Genomic DNA, 14,465 nt, shown 5'->3' on the forward strand with positions numbered 1-14,465 from the left:
GATTCTGGACAAAAGATACAAAAATATGTGTTGGAGAAAAGACAGCTTCTTTAACAAATGGTGCTGGGGAAACTTGGTATCTACTTGTAGAAGACTGAAACTAGATCCCAATATCTCATCCTATAAAAACATCAATGCAAAATGGATCAAAGACCTAGAGATAAGAAACTTCTAAAAGGAAACAGAAGAAACAATTGAAGCCATAGGCAATGACAAAGACTTTTTGAATAGCACTCCAACGGCATAAGGAATAATTAACAAATGGAATTACATCAAATTAAAATGTTTATAAAGGGGAAAAAATCAATAGAGTGAAAAGTCAACCTACAAAATGGAAGAAAATCTTCACCAGATACTCTTCCAATGGAGGATTAGTGTTTAGAATATATAAGGAACTAAAAAAACTTAAGCAGTCCAATCAATAAATGGGCAAACGAATGAAAAAGACACTTCTCAAAAGAAGTACAAATGGTCAATAAGTATATAAACAAATGTTTGATATCTTTACCCATTAGGCAAATGCAAATCAAAACTACATTGAAATTCCAATTCACCCCAGTCAGAATGTTTATCATGGCTATCATCATGGACACCAAAAAACAATAACTGGAAAGGGTGTGAGGAAAAATGAACCCATCTGTATTGCTGATAGGAATGTAAATTAGTACAGCTACTATGGAAATCGATATGGAGATTCCTCAAAAAAACTAAAAGTACAGTGGTGCTGCTGCCTGCCTCATAAGCGCAAGGTCCTGAGTTCGATCCCTGGTACCAAAAACAAAACAAAAACCTAAAAATAGAGTTAGTTACCATTTGATCCAACTATACTACACCTTGGTAGGTACCCAAAGAACTTTAAGTCATCATTCCACACAGATAACTGCGTATTCATATTTGTGGCACAATATACAATATCCTAGATATGGAACCAGCTTAGGTGCCCATTAACAGATGAATGGATAAAAAAATGTAGTATATGTCTGCAAAAATATTGTTTAGCCATTAAAAGAATAAAATTTTTCCATTTGCAGAAAAGTGGGCAGATCAGAAGATCATCATGTTAAACAAACTAAGCCAGACTCAGAAACAAAAATATCATATGTTCACCCTAATATGTGGAATTTTAAAAAGATGGCAAGAAAGTCGATGTGAAACTATTATTAGACAAGAGGAAAGGAAGAAGGGAGAGTGAGGTGTATGGGTGGGTAATAGAAGCATGAATATGATTTTAATACATTATACACAGTGAACCTCCCCAAATGTGAAATTAGGTGGGAGGGGAGGGTTAGGGTGGTGATGGAAAGGGGAGTGATTAAAGTATAGTAGGTGGCAGAAAAAGCTTTTGAGGAAGACCAACATCCTGTCATAATACTCAACAGAGGGCTGGGGTGTAGCTCAGTGGTAGAGCCCTGGCCTAGCATGTGTGAGGCTCTGGATTCAATCTCCAGTACCTCAATCAACCAACCAATCAACAAAAACAAACAAAACCCCACTCTCTCAACTAGAAATTGAAGGGAGTTGTACTCATTCCGATAAAGGACATCTATAAAAAACCCACAGCTAGCCAGGAATGCTGATGGCAGAATCCTGCGGGAGGAGGACTGATGTTCTAGTACAGCCTGGGCAACTTACTGACTTAGCACTGTCTTGTCTCAAAATAAAAAAGGGAAGACCTGGAGATATAGCTCAGTGCAAAAGCCTTTGTATGAATCCCTGTGCCCCTGCTCCGCCCCACGTGAAACAAAGGGAAGGAAAGAAGGAAGGAAAAAGAAAAAAAGGGCATTAGGTACCTGTGTAAATCTTCCAAAATTAAACCCATTGATTTGTATAACCAATGTGCACTAATAAAAATTTAGAAAAAATAAAAGGTAAAAGTGTGCAAGTGCAGTAGGCCATATGGAAACTCTATGCAGTATCTCAGGATCCTCCATTGTATACTTCTGAGGATTTTGCTATTCTCTGGAACTAGAGGAGCTGAAAAACCTGGAAGAGCCTTTCTAAGTGTTCAAAGCACAGGTGATGACTATCAACATAGCAAGACATATTCAAACACACTCACCAGATTTTTATTCAACTTGTACAGAAGACTGCACATATTCATTATTTATTCGTATCTGTGGATCAGTTCCCCTATAGGTACAAGACCCGACATACCTTCCACAGAATGTAATTAAGCTCCCTAGTATGTGGAAAGAGGTTCCAAATAAAAATAGATTACAAAACTCCATGATCCACTGCATAAAATTACCTTGACTTTTCGGAGTACAAAATAGTTTAGAGTATGAAAAAATACTGTAATAATGTTCAACACAATGTTAGCAATATATATTTCTTGGGGTGGTATTTTTGATCATTATCTTCTTTATTTTTTACTGAATTGTAATTAACAAGCATAAAGATTTTAAAATAAAAGCTATTTTAATTTTTTAAAATGGGATTCCCCATACTAAGGACATTTAAATTTAAAACAGAAGAGGGCTGGGGATTTAGCTCAGTGGTTCGGTGGCCTGCCTTGCAAGCGCAAGGACCCGAGTTCAATCCCCGGTATTAAAAATAAATAAATAAATTTAAAACAGAAGAGTTTTATACAAAATAAGAGAAACCAGAGCTTAGCCCACAATCCCTCCTAGTACCACCACCACTGGCCCTGGCTGTGGTGTGGTCATGCATGCCCGTAACCCCAGCTGTGTGGAAGGCTGAGACAGAAGGATCACAAATTCAGGGCCAGTCTGGGCAATTTCATAAAACCTTGTCTAAAAAAAAAAAATGGTGCTAAGTGGTAAAGCACCCCTGGGTTCCTTTCCCAGTTCCACGCCCACACACGAGATGTTTCACTTTTCCTACGATTAATTCAATTAGTCAATAATTCATAATTGAATTTTCTGGCTATGTGGTCCATTAAGAAGAATGAAAACAACATTTCAACGCTAAAGATAGTTATAATGTTCATCGTTTCACAGAATTTTTATTTTATTGTCAATACTATCAGAGCTTGTGAATGGGAGCAATTTGTAAGCTGTTTTTTGGAATTTAGTTGGCTAGGTTACGTTTCTTTTTAGAGACTGAACAGATGAAGTTGTGTTTTGTTTGCTGAGGGGAAACAGTATGCAGCACTTCTGTTTACTTAAGAGCCTATGTTTACAAAGAGTAATTTTTATTTTTGGCTACACACACACACACACACACACACACACACACATGCATTTAAATAAATATATGAAAAGCAGCTTGGACTGCATAGTGTTTTTCTTGGGCCAACATTTCCATCATTTTAATATGGTTAAACTGTAATTAGCCAATGTGGAGGAGGCAACTATAATTTATCTCCCAGGAACACATTGTCCTTCTAGTCACTACTGCTCATTCCTGCAGGCTATCAGATCTTATATTGAAATTATAAGAAAACATTTTTCAAAATATGTACTTATTAGGGGCTGGGGGTTTAGCTTAGTGGTTCCACCACTTGCCTCACAAGCTCAAGGACTGGAGTTTGATCCCCGGTACCAAAATAAATAAATAAATAAAATTTAAAAATGCAATTGTTGCTATATAAAAATTAAAAAAATATGTACTTATTAAATTAAAAAATTTAAAAAGAACATACTTTTCAAACTGTAATAAAAATTTATCCATAAAAATGCCAGGATTCAATTTATTTCTAGATGCCCCCTCTTAGGACAATCTTTTTTATTTTTCCAAAAGAAGTACAGGGAACAATAGAGATTTTCTTAAAATTTGCAATCAATGGGCATAAAAATTATCTGTAGACTGAAGGCAATGAAGATTGGTTGTATAAATATAGGGGGTGATCAAAAATATAATGCATGACTAAATTTCAAAAAACTGATTACAGTAGGAGACACATTATCAAGAACATCGGGATGTGTGTTCAAATTGAGGAGGAGCATTTTGAGGAGGATTCATGACAATGTGACTTTTACTGTAATAAATCTTAAAAGCTTAAACATTCATCCTATTTTGTGGTCATCCTTCTTTGATCAAACGTTTATGTCAATTTCTGTCAAATAAAAATACTATGGTGTGTTCTCACCTTATTCACCATATCTGGAATCCTGTGATGTCTGACTCTTTCTCAAATTCAAAACAGCAAGAAAGGTAAATATTTTTAATTGATTCAGGACATCAAAACAGTTATGACAGTGTAACTAAGGACACTCATGAAATGCGACTTTCAGAACTGCTCCAGAAAGTGGCCAGAATGATTGGATTAAGTATGCTTGAAGCAATGGACAGTATTTTTTGAAGGTAATGTTAACGCAATGCATCTTCTATTGTAATTTTAAAATATTCATCATATTTTTAATCACAATTCATATAAAGTATACAATAAATAAAGATCCCTGGGGAACCAGGATCAAAACTTTTTTTCATCTCCTTACTTTTATGTGCTTCAATCATAAAAATTTTAATGCTTAATCAAGAGCTTGAAATGCCTGTCAGCTTTACTTATTAAAAAGATCACTAAATCAGATGCAGAATGTTTTATAGTACTTCAAAAGTTATTAATAAAGGGTTCAATGGATAAAGATATTTATGTGTATTTCTATTAAAAAAGTAATATTGTTAATTTTACAAAGAACTGTAGTTGTGATTTTATTCCTATTCAGAGGCAGTGAGGCACACCATTTAAAAATATACATTAAAATAATAAAAATAAAAGGAGCTGGGGTTAGAGCTCAGTGATAGCTTACTGGTATAGCATATGTGAGGCCCTGGTTTGATCCTTAGCTCTGAATATTCAGTTTCATATTTCTGGCTGCTGGTTAGAACTTTCCAACTTCAAATACCTTTTTATGGTGCTGGGGATTAAACCCAGCACCTTGCACATGCACTCTGTACCACTGAGCTGCACCTCCAGCCTCAAAACTCTAATATCTTTATAAGACCTTTTAAAACCAGTAGCAACAAAATAGGTATATTTTTATCCTATTCAAAAGTATGACTGGAGCTGAGGATTTAGCTCAGTGGTTCCGATGCCTGCCTTGTAAGCTCAAGGAGCTGAGTTTGATCCCTGGTACCAAAAAAATAAAAAGTATGACTGGTAAGCTCTAACATTTGAAATTCCTCCTTATTTTTGCTATCTTGCTTTTTAAAAAGAAAGATACAAGCTTTTAAAATCATCAAATAAGTATAGATCCCACCACTTCACAACATATTACTTAGGTGATATTCATTATTAATTTGAATTTATAAAATCTTCATCATATGATGGCTAAATTTAAAGCATAGTTTATCATGGCGTTGTCTTTTTTATAAACACAAGTTTTATTCGTTACTGACATGAAGATACAGAGCAGCTCGAAAACTTTCTCTGATAAAAAGGAGCAGTAACTGGAGTAATGACGTTATCATTTCAAATGCATGAACATATCCCCACATACTGGTCAAGGGCCACATTACACGTGATTTTTCAAGTTTATGTCTGATTGAGTATCACTTGAGTTCCTGCAATTACAAGGTAGGAAACAAACACAAAGAATCATAAAGTTATTTTTAAAAAAAGAACATTTAAAATATTACTGGCATTCCTGATTTAAAGATTACCATGATTTCACACTGGGCTACAGAGAAGGAAACTGAAAGACAGAGTGTAAATTGGGAGCGGCAAAGGAGAGTGGGGTGACTGTGAATGTGAAAGCTGAGAGGACTCCTATAATAAATACCCAGAATATTATTCTTCATGCTGTAGATTAATTGGCTTAGAGTTATTTCTCCCCTCACATTCATTTCTGGGATAGACCCAGACCCTCTTAGGATAATAGCAAAGGGACTTTTAAAAATGCAACTCAAAAGGGCCAGGGATTTAGCTCAGCGGTTCCACTGCCTGCCTCGCAAGTACAAGGTCCTGAGTTCGATCCCTGGTTTAAAAAAAAAGAAAAGAAAGAAGAAACTCCTGTGGGTTGGGTTATGTCCTCCCTCCCCAGAATTCATACCCTAAGATCCTATATCCCATGCTTTAAAAAGCGACTGCAGCTTGAGATAGTCCTTTAAAAAGATAACTAAAGTAAAATGAGATCATAGACTTAGGCCCCAATTCAATATGACTGTCTTATGAGAACTAGGACACTAGGATGCCGAGAACACAGACCAGGGGAAGACAAAACGAGCACACAATGAGGAGGCGGCCAGCTACAAGCCTAAGAGAGAAGATTTAGGGGGAAAAAAACACAAAAAACCAAGCCTGCTCACACCTTGATCTTGGACGTCTGGCCTTCAAAACTGTGAGAAAATAAGTTTCTGTTATTTATACCACCTAGTCTGCAAACATTTGTTACATCAGCCCTAGCAAACTAATACACTATTGATTTTTCAAACTTGAGGTCAAAACAGAGCATACAAGGTTTTCGGTCAAAACCTGCCCTCCTTCCACTTTCTTCAATGGCCACCTTCATGTTTGTAAATGTCATTACTATTTACCTAGTCAAAAAGGTACCAGCAGGCCAGGTATGGGGGCGCACTTGGGAGGCTGAGGCAGGAGAACCACTGTGAATTCAAAGCCATCCCGGGCTACACAGAGAAATCTGTCTCAATACAAAGCAACCCACCAACAAAAACAAAACAAAAAAATAACAAAAAGGTACCAGTGGCCCTAATCCCCTCCAAAGCCCCATCACAATCCTGGTAATTCTATTTCTGAAAATTTTTGTTTTGTTTTGTTTTGTTTGAGATACTAAGGACTGAACCCAGGGAGTACTGAGCTATCCCTAGCCTTTGAAAAATTTTGAGTCAGGGTCTTGCTAAGATGCTCAGGTTGCTCTTGAACGTGTGATTCCCACTCCCCCACCCCTCAGCCTGGCAAGTGGCTGGGATTCCAGGCGTGTGCCACTAGGCCAGGCCCCAAAGTGAGTTTCCAGTATTTTATCTTCCCTTCCTCTCTGCGACTCCCACCTCAGACTCCACCAACATTATTTCCCACTTGGAGTATGCTGAAGCCCCCCGCAGCAATTTAACTTCTATATTCACTCTCCCCTAATTTAGAAATCTTGTCCTGTTTAGCAACAAAAGTCAACATTTTTCTTGGCACTTCCCTCTCCCCTTGGAATAAAGCTCTTGTGCCCCGCTTGATCTAGTCTGCCTGTCTCATCCACATCTGCCTATTTCCGAACCTACCCAGTGTTTCTGTGCCCGATCTTTGCTGATTGTCTTTCAGCTCCGGAAAGTATCAAGTTGTTTCCTGTCCCAAGGGTGTAATTTTGCTCCCTCCACTTGGAATATTTTCTCACTTTTTCATAGGGCTTGATTCTTCTCTTCATTTTCAGTTTTAAAGGTAACCCCTCTGTTGAGGCCTTCACTGCCCACCTTACTTCACCCATCATTCTCCATGTCTTCCCCTTATGGGCATTTATTACACTTTGCAGTATGTTTTTATCTACCTACCCTGCTTGTTTTCGTTTCTGCTAGAACTGGGAGAGCAGCACAGAGTAGGTACTCAGTAAAAACTTGGTGAGTAAAGCTTGTAAGAGATTTGATTGTTTTGTGTGTGTGTTTTAGGTCAAACCCATACTGCCAGGCCAAATGCCAAGGACAGAAGATGACCACGGAACTTGTAGGACAGGGATGAAAAGAGGGAACCTCCGTACTGGAAGCACTCACTGAAAGACCAAACAAGGTGTGGCTGTGCTACTCCTTAGCACTAACCTTCGAAATCAGGAACAGGTAAATGACTGTAGGAGTCCTTTCCAAATGCCCAAAGTGGAACCTATGATTTGTTGGCCACTGATGACAAATTATTTGGACGGTACAATTCTGTCCTGTCAAAGTGAACAAGAAAAAGGTTACACTTGTCACACATCCTTATTGGAACTTACACAATATAATGATCACACTATTAGAACCATGTCATTTTGTTTTTGTGTGTCACTGAGCAGAGAGTTGCTTGACGTCAAGAGATTTTACTTACCAAGAATCTAACAGAGTTCCTGGTCCTGTGTAAGTGTTCCACTAATGTTTGCTGAATTAAGTGGCTGTGTTTAAAATCCTGGAAGCCAGAGGTTTATCTGGGCTTTGTCCATAGTCTTTAAGATTCAAATAGAAGAACAGAAAAAAAGAAGAAGGAAGGAAGAACGGAGGAGGAGGAGGAGGAGGAGGAGGAGGGTGAGGAGAAGGAGGAAATATGGAAAGACAAAGAAAAAGTAAATGGGAAAAAAAGACTTTAGGGTGAGAAGAGCTATAAGGCACTGAGAAGAGAACGAATGTGGTAGAATAAAACTACGCACATTTAACAAATACCCAAAATTCCAGACTAATAAGATTATCCACTGATAGGAGATTCATAGATAATACTTGTCTTTCAAGCCTAAGAAAAAAATTTCAAAATATATGTTATTCGTCAGGCACTGGGTTTCCTTCTGGGCAATCCTGGAGTCAGATACAAGCCACGTTAAGATTACAAAAAATTAGGATAACGGAAGAACAGTTATGACCTCCTGAAATTGTGTGGGTTGAATAGCGATCCCCTCCAAAGTCCTGCCCACATGGGATTTTAGAATATGATCTTATTTTGAAATAATGTAGGTAATGAAATTATGGGTTTAGAAACATACCTAAATTGGGTCGGGGATTTAGTCCAGTGGTACTGTGCCTGCCTGGCAAGCACAAGGTCCTGAGTTCAATCTCCAGTATATATATATAAAAAACTAAATTACAGATCTAGATTAGGTAGATGTTAAACCCTATAATTAGTGTTCTTATAAGGGAAAGGAGAGGGAGATCACAGAAACACAAGAAAGAAGCCATATGAAGATGAAAGTTGAAAGGAGGTAGACGGGATAGGAAGGTAGATGGGATGGGAGGTAGACAGGATGCAGATGGGAAGGGGTTCTGGGGATAGAGGGAGGAAAAAGAAGAGGAAAGAAAAAGAACTAAGAAGCAATATGTACCTGCGCCAACACCCCACAACAATGTATTCATTATGCAGTGCAAACATGGACTAATAAAAAAAGGATCCGAGGTTGGAGTTGTCACTGCCACAAGCAAAGGAATTGCCAGCAGCCAGCAGAAACCCTAAGGACCAGGGAAACATTCTTCCTGAAGCCTGTGGAGGAAGCGTGACACCACTGACACCTCCAGGTTGGACTGCTGGCCTTCAGAACTGTGAAAGATAAATTTCTGTTTTAAACCACTCAGTTTGTGATAATTTTTACAGCAGCTACACTGAGCTACACTTCCAGCCCTTTTTTATATTTTATTTTGAGACATGGTCTCACTAAGTCACTGAATTACTCAGGCTGGGCCTGAACTTGCAATCCTCCTGCCTCAGTCTCCAGGAGTGCTGGGCTTATAGGCATGTGCCATCACATGCTTGCATCTGGCTTGAATTGTAGATTCATGCAATAATTATGCATCCCCACACTTTGAACTTCTGTTTTAGAAGCAAGTAGGATTTCTCTTATCAATAAGATTTTAAAACTATGATATAATTTATAGAAATTTGGAAAATAGAGAAAAAAATTGCTTTAAACCCTAGCACCATAATTTCTAATATTTTGGTATACATCTATCTTTTTAAAAACATTGCTATAAGCAAGACACATATAATTTTGTATTCTCATTTATAAAACCATTGTGTCATACACATTTTCGACAGTCGTTCGTATAACAGATGTATTCAAGGTAGTTTGACCATAGACTCAACAGTTTTCCTAATCACAATTTTATTAGATACATATCAAAATTGGCTTACCCAATTCCCTATTGTTGAAATTTAGGCTGCTTTTATTTTGTGCCAAATGTTTTGTAAATAACATTAAAATAAAAACCTTGTTCGTGTTTTTATTTGCTAGGTCCTATTTTTATCTATATTTCCTAGTAGAATTGACGAGGGTGTCACATAGTAGATGCTCAATAAAAAATTATTGGATGAATCTTTTAATTTCTTAGGATAGAGTTCAGTGGTCATGTAGTAGAGATAAATAGTTTACCTGTGCAATATTTCAGAATAAATGCTATTATTATGAAAAATGATTAAGAAAACATTTTTGGATCTTGGAATACATAGCCAAATTTATTTATTTATTTGTTTGGTTATTTGTTTATTTATTTGGTACCAGGGATTGAACTCGGGTCCTTGCATTTGAGAGGCAGGTGCCAGAACCACTAAGTTAAATCCCCAGCCCCCAAATTTATTCACAGAAAGATGGTCACACATGGTGATTCACATCTGTAATTCCAGCAGTCAAGAGGCTGAGGCAGGGGGTGGGTGTCACTGAGAGTTCTAGGCCAGCCTGGGATATACAGTGAGTTCAAGGTCAGTTTAAACTACATAGTGAAACCTTGCCAAGAGAGGAGAGGGGAGAGGGGAGAGGAAAGACTGTGACAACTTACTAGGCTGCCAGCACTATAAATTAATGTAATAAATACTTCTTGAGCACAGACTGTGGTCCAGGAGTCGTGCAAGATACTAAAGAGAGAACACTGAATCAAACAGTTCCTGCCTTTATTGGAGTTTTAGTTCACTAGGGGAGACAAAGTTATCTATCTATCTATCTATCTATCTATAGATATATTATATAGATAGATTTTTTTTGGTACCGGGGATTGAACTTGGAACACTTGCGCTTGCAAGGCAGGCGGTGGAACCACTGAGCTAAATCCCCCGGCCCTGTATATCTATTCATATAACACATTTATAGATTTTATATATGCTTACCTGTTTTTATCTCTATATTACACACAGAGAGTTGATTATATACTTAATGTATTGTATAGTAAAACATCGTAGTGGTAACAGATACAAAGGAAAAGAACGCAGCACAAGATGACAAGGGAGTAAGGGTGTGCCCTTCTGGGCAGAGTGGCCAGGGAAGATGGCAGAGGAGACACGGACCTCGAATGAAGTGAGGTGAGACCCAGCATGAGCAGTGTGGCTGGCTAGGAGCCAGGGGACAAGTGGGACAAGAATGAATACCGCTTCACGTAGGGATTTTTCCACAGTCCGAGTATTATCTTATAATGTGGAAAACATATTTTACTCTTGTTTTAAACTTTTTGGGTGGTGATATGGATGGTTTCCCACTCTCTTACTACAGTTTGGAAGGGATGACACTAGTTATAGAAGAGCTGACATCTATATAACTCTGGTCACAATAAATCCTTAAAATAACCCCATGAAACACGTTTACTAACAGGATCACAGAAGTTCTGACTGAGAAGTAAGTAGTTTTCTGTAAAGGAGACCATCAGCAAAAGTCTCTGTGTTGGGGGAGACAGAAGAACAGATGTCTGAATGGAGCTGTAAGGAGAAGGCTCCGAATCCAGAAAAATTGGCACTAACATCTCATGCAACTGCTATACAACAAATTAGCATTATCCTAACAATTATATGATTCTACACTTCTTTCACCCTAATGATAACTATGGTCTATGTTCTAAGACCTTGAACCACAGCTTCACAGATTTATAAGTTAAAGAAAAATCCAGAAATACCCATTCCATTTTCTACAGGCAAGACCAATCTTTAAAAATATTACAGAGAGGACCGGGGGTTTAGCTCAGTGGCACCATGCCTGCCTCACAAGCGCAAGGTCCTGAGTTCGATCCCCAGGAGAACAACAGCAACAACAAAAAATTATAGAGATACATCTACATAGCACACATTCACACTTTCTTTTCCATAGTAAGAGTCTGAGGACTCAGACCAGGACTGTTTCCCAGAGCCTTTGCCTCTAGGTATGTAGTTCTCGCTAATGTTGTGTGCCCAGCAGTGATATATTGTGTTTCCCAGACAAGGAGCCCCCATCTCCCCAGGTTCCTAGAAACTGATATTCACTCATTAGCAATGCTCACTTGGACTGTTAAAAAGGTGAACCCCCCAAAACCATGCTTTTATTATGTTAAACTGTTTACATTTTAATCATTATTCATTGTAACATCAAATACATTTTTTTTTTTTGAGACAGGGTCACACTCTGTAGTTCAGGCTGGCCTTGAACTCACTATGTAGGCCAGTCCAGTCTCAAACTTGCAGCAGTCTTCCTGTATCAGCCTCCGGACTGTGAGTGCTGGGATTACAGGGGTAGGCCACTACACCCAGCTTCAAGTACATTTCTTAAAGATCCTGAATTTTGTACTTTTCCTTTCAATCATACACTCTATGGTGACAAGTCCTTACAGTTAAAAGATATCAAAACAGGATGCAGGACAGTGGTATAGTAGGTGCAAGGTCCTTGATTCCTGATATCATGAAACCAGTGACAAATATTGGCTTGGCATGATGGTGGGGCTATAGTCCCAGCTACTTTGGAAGAGGAGGCAAGAGAATCCTGAGTTTGAAGACTGCCTAAGCAACATAGGTAATGTGGTAAGACTCTTACCTAAAATAAAAGTCCTACATGAACAAGGAGAAGTTAAAATCAAAATATATTTTGTGGCTACTCTCCTAATGTTGAAATTGCACTTTCTTTGTTTAGGTATTTTGTATTTTATACATATTTCTGTAAAGTTCAGTAGTGGGTTAAATTTGGTTCCTCCAAAAGTAATGTTGAAGTCCTAACCTTTGGTACAGGTGATCGTGGCCTTATTGCTAAATAAGGTCATTGCATATGCAATCAAGTTATAATGAGCTCATGATGAATTAGGATGCGCTCTAAAACAATCACTGATGTCCTAGAAAGAGGGAAGTTTGGACAAAGACATAGGGAAAACACCAAGTGAAGACAGAAGCAGAGATTAAAGTGATGTTTCCACAAGGATTTCCAAGGATTACTAGCAAGCAACTACTAGAAGCTAGGAGAGAGGCCTGTGAAAAATTCTCCCTTTGAAACCCCAGAAGGGAGTCAACCAGCTGCCACCTACTAGACTTCTGGGCTCCAGAACTATAACAGAGTGACTTTTTGTTGTTTTAAGATACTCAATTTGAAGGCAATTTGTTGCGGCTGCCTTAGGAACTAATACCCATGCAAAATACACTTTAACACGGGCACTTCCTAACATGAAACATACTTTTCAGTAAATGGTAAACAGCCTACTGTGGAATTCCTTCTAGGTTCTCAACATTCACCCTCAAGTCACAAGTTCTGGTAAAGTCAAACATAAAATTACAAGTGTCTTGTTTCAAGTCTTACCATTTTTAGACACCGCAGTTATTTTATTGGCCTGTGGCTCCTTGAGTTCAGCCTTCCTTAATCATTTAAATTAGCAGCACAGGGTTGATTTGCAGAAGTCTGTGATATCTCCTCTGAAGACTGATGCAGAAACCCTTGTGCACAACTATAAATTTAGCTATTCAGGAGCGTGAGGCAGGAAGCTTTCAAGTTCAAAACAAGCTTGAGCAATTTAGCGAGACCCTAACTCAAAATAAAATAAAAAGGACTGGGGATGTAGCTTGGCAGAGCACTTGCTTAGTATGTAAAAAATCCTGGATTCAATCACTAGTACGTAGTAACACACACACACACACACACACACACACACAGAGTGCTGCAGAACAAAGATGACTAGCTACCCAGGTTGCCTCAGTCGTGTCCTCCTAACTACACAAGGAGCTTACAACCTTTTATAAGATGTTTTTTCAGGAAGCTAGTCCATCATTCGTTTTGGGCTCGTTGGCTTACGGAATAAGTACTTTTTTTTCTTGCCCCAACACTTGGGGTGGGTAAATAGACGATGTTAAAACTGGCTTGTGAAATCCAGACACTGCTTTTATGAAGCAGGGACTCTACCCCATGCCTTAATATTCTATGATCAAAAGAGGCCCTGCAACTTAAGCTTATCTTCCAGAAAGAATGCAGAAAGGGCTGTGAGCCAACAACTATCAGGAACCTGAACTAGTGGTGCTCACATTTAACTCAAGTGTCTTCAGCCACCAGTAAAATCTAAAGGATAACGTAAGCCATCTACTCTTACGTGTGTACTTGTTATGTTTCACATGCTACATCAAAATCTCCTTGAGGAATAGACAATAAAATAATGAAAAACCCCAAACCTATGAGTAGAGACAAACCAAAAAAGAAAACGAACGTTTATAAATGGCCCTTACGCACGCCAAGTGTTAAAAAACACACTGGCAACCTCCGTTTGGTTCTACAAACTCAGATTTCTGCACTTGGCAGCTCCCACTTCACAGAAAAGCAACCAAAGCTCCACACTGCGCAGGCGCTGGGGTCGGCTCAGCCCCCGGGAAGTTTCTGGCGCAGGCGCGCGGGCCGGGAAGTGGGCGGGCTTGCGCGCGCGCTCCCGGTTCACTTCCGGCCAGCCCCTCTCCCCTGCCCCCGTCGCCACCTCCCCTTCTCCCTTCTCCTCCCCGGCCTCTCCCTCAACTCTCTCCACCCCTCTCGCTCTACTCCCTGCTCGCCTCCAGTCCTTCCCCTCCCGCTCCATCCGGGTCGCTGACGGCTGTCTCTGGACTGGACAGAGGTGGCGGCTGCTTTTCTCTGATAAAGTTTGACAAGGGCCGGGGAGGGAAGCTGCAGACGCCGGAGAAGCCTGCTGATCGCCGTCCCTGGCTG

General features: G+C 39.1%; 1 long non-coding RNA gene across 2 annotated transcripts in view; it reads right to left on the reverse strand.

The window, feature by feature from the left end:
- Nucleotides 1-5,384: 5,384 nt before the first annotated feature.
- Nucleotides 5,385-14,465, reverse strand: part of LOC104849215 — a 13,060-nt gene continuing 3,979 nt past the window's right edge. For both annotated transcript variants that reach the window (XR_776692.2, XR_776684.2), the window contains exons 2-3: nt 7,660-7,772; nt 5,385-5,466 (exon numbers count right to left, since the gene is read on the reverse strand). This is a non-coding gene — a long non-coding RNA (uncharacterized LOC104849215). The remainder of the gene's footprint in view (nt 5,467-7,659; nt 7,773-14,465) is intronic.

Source organism: Fukomys damarensis, unplaced genomic scaffold, assembly GCF_012274545.1.
Source record: "Fukomys damarensis isolate Sample0158 unplaced genomic scaffold, DMR_v1.0_HiC HiC_scaffold_20, whole genome shotgun sequence".
NCBI lineage: Eukaryota > Metazoa > Chordata > Mammalia > Rodentia > Bathyergidae > Fukomys > Fukomys damarensis.